The sequence below is a fragment of the Arvicola amphibius genome, chromosome 8 (genome assembly GCF_903992535.2).
Source record: "Arvicola amphibius chromosome 8, mArvAmp1.2, whole genome shotgun sequence".
NCBI lineage: Eukaryota > Metazoa > Chordata > Mammalia > Rodentia > Cricetidae > Arvicola > Arvicola amphibius.
This window is the reverse complement of record NC_052054.1, coordinates 111841125-111843595: the sequence shown is the minus strand read 5'-3', so window position 1 is coordinate 111843595 and position 2471 is coordinate 111841125. Positions and strand designations below refer to the sequence as shown.

At 44.2% G+C, this 2471-nt stretch overlaps 1 pseudogene; it reads right to left on the bottom strand.

Annotated features, from left to right (window-relative positions):
• Positions 1-265: 265 nt before the first annotated feature.
• Positions 266-1041, bottom strand: LOC119821306 (annotated as a pseudogene).
• Between the last annotated feature and the right edge of the window lie 1430 nt (positions 1042-2471).

Sequence of the window (2471 nt, the reverse complement as noted above, 5' to 3'; positions counted from 1 at the left end):
GCATCTGAGAAGCTCAGAGAGTCCTAAGTGTTTTTCACTGGTCAGCACAAATGCTAATAGAAAGGTATCTGTTGCTAGGAAAGATCTGTAAGATTTATTGGCCATACCTAATGGGGAAAGACTTAAATGTGCATTTGGTGTTGTCTATGCCATTTAAACAAGTTCTTAGGTACATTTTTAACTTCAGTCTGGGTTTATTGGGCTGGATGAACTTTTTTTTGAAGTTTTGTAATTATATTTATGTACAGAAAACTCAGCAGTACATTTAACCCAGCTTAGTGGCGAGTTTTTTGGCCTTTGCCTTTCCAGCTTGGCAATTCGAGCCACAGATTTAGGATCCAGGACGTTGCCTCCCCAGTGGCAGTGGATCTCATAATATCTGTCATTGTAATTGGTCCTAATAGCTTCTACCAGCTTTGCCAGAGCACCCTTGTCTTCCGAGTTAACCCGTGTGAAGGCAACAGCGGTGCACGTCTTCCTATGGACTAGCCGCCCCAGCCTGTCCTTTCCCTTGATGATGCAGTAGGGGACCCCCATCTTCTGACACAGGGCACACAGGAAGACCACCAGCTCAATGGGGTCTATGTCGTGGGCAATCACCACAGCTGAGCCTTCTTGTTCTCCACCAAGGTGGTGACTGTATTGATGCCCGCTGGAAGGACAGGTGGTCTCTTAGTTGGGACATCCCCTTTGCCAGCAGCTTTCTTCTCAGCACGGGCCAGCAGCCTTTGCTTCTTCTCCTGTTTGGTCTCTGGCCTGTACTTGTGGGCAAGTTTAAGCAACTGGGTAGCTGTTTGCTGGTCCAGGGCCTGGGTGAACTGGTTAATAGCAGGAGGAACTTTGAGCCGCTGCAGCCTGATGTAGCAGGGCCATTTGATGAAGCGTGTGAGATCTCTCTTGGGCTGGATGTCCTGCCCAATGCCAAAGTTCTTAGGCCTCTTCTCAAACAAAGGATTCACCACCTTCTTTGCCTCCTGCTTCTTCACGACGGCCGGGGGCCGGGGCCACCTTTTTCCCCTTGGCCTTCTTTCCCTTGGGCATCTTGCCTGGCTAGAGGAGAGAGAAAGCTGGATGAAACATTTTTTTTTACAGCACAATACCAAAATGCCATCATTTAGGAAATATTGAAATGTCACAACTTAATGAAATTTAGCCTGTGGTTCTTGGAACCAGCCAGACAGTTAACTAGCTGGGTAAGATTGGAGTCCAATCTGTGAGTCAGAACGACAAAACCCACTCCACAGGGTGTGCCTACAGGAGTTGTTAGTAACCCTAACTGGACCTGTTAGCCAACACTCCTGGATATTTTCCAGTTAAACTGCTAAGTTTCTTCAGTGATTACCAATTCACACGAGTTTGAGAACCAAGCAACAGTCAATGAAAAAAGCAGGACACAGAGTGGTAGAGACTGTTTTGAATCAGAAAGCACTCCGAAAAGAACAAAAACTTACACTATATTATCTAAATAAAGTTTATTAGTCACAGAGGCTGCTGGTGGGTGACACATATCTTGGTTTAGAAAAAGATACAAGAGTTAAGAAATAACAACCATGAGGACACAGTTCAATCTCCAAAAGCCATATAAAAAAAGCTGGACATGGTAGCATATCCTCGTTATTCTAGTGCCGGGGGCACTCTGTGAGAGACAGACTGACCTCTGGAACTCACTGGCCAGCCAACCTAGCCTACTTGACGTGTTTCAGACAGGGTCTCTACATACACACCCAAGTGGTGATAGGGCTTGAGGAATGACCTTCATGTGCCTGTACTTGTAGACTTGTACCTCCACAAACATGTGTGCACACACACACACATACACACTTGAGTGTGTGCAGCTAAGATGCTTCTAGAAAGTAGTGGCATTTCACTATCTAGTAAAATCAGGGAGTAGAGTAATTGGCTTCTCAACATGATTTATGATTCCGGATGACAATCTATAAGCTTTATTTTATAAACAATATGCAAATTTGTCCTTCCTGTGAAATTAGCAGGAAAGGAAATGTATTTATCATCTAAACAAGCCTGGTCTTTATCAATTCTTCTCATGGCTCAGAAAACTCCAAAGGAACCCTGCAATGCTCTCTGAACCAAACTGTGACCAGTAGTCAAACTGTACCGGAAAAACCCCAAGAGTTCATTTTGAATTTGACAGGACACGAATTTTTTATGGCTGAGTTAGACCTGCAGATTTTTTTTTCAGCCAAACCAAAATGCTACAACTCAAAACAACGAAAGACCACTAAAAAGTGACTGGATGATTAGGCATCATATGGGAAATGAGATTACTTAAAAGAATAGTCAGGGAGCTCATGCAAGCAGTAAGAGGCAAGAAGGCTGTTGTGGGAAGGCATTTTCCTTCAGAAGGATGTATTAAATTGGGATGAATCTCCATCATCAGTAATGGTAAATGTGCATGCCTTTCTAGACCCAAAAGGAGCTCTGATCCATGCGTTCTTATCCAAGGACATTTC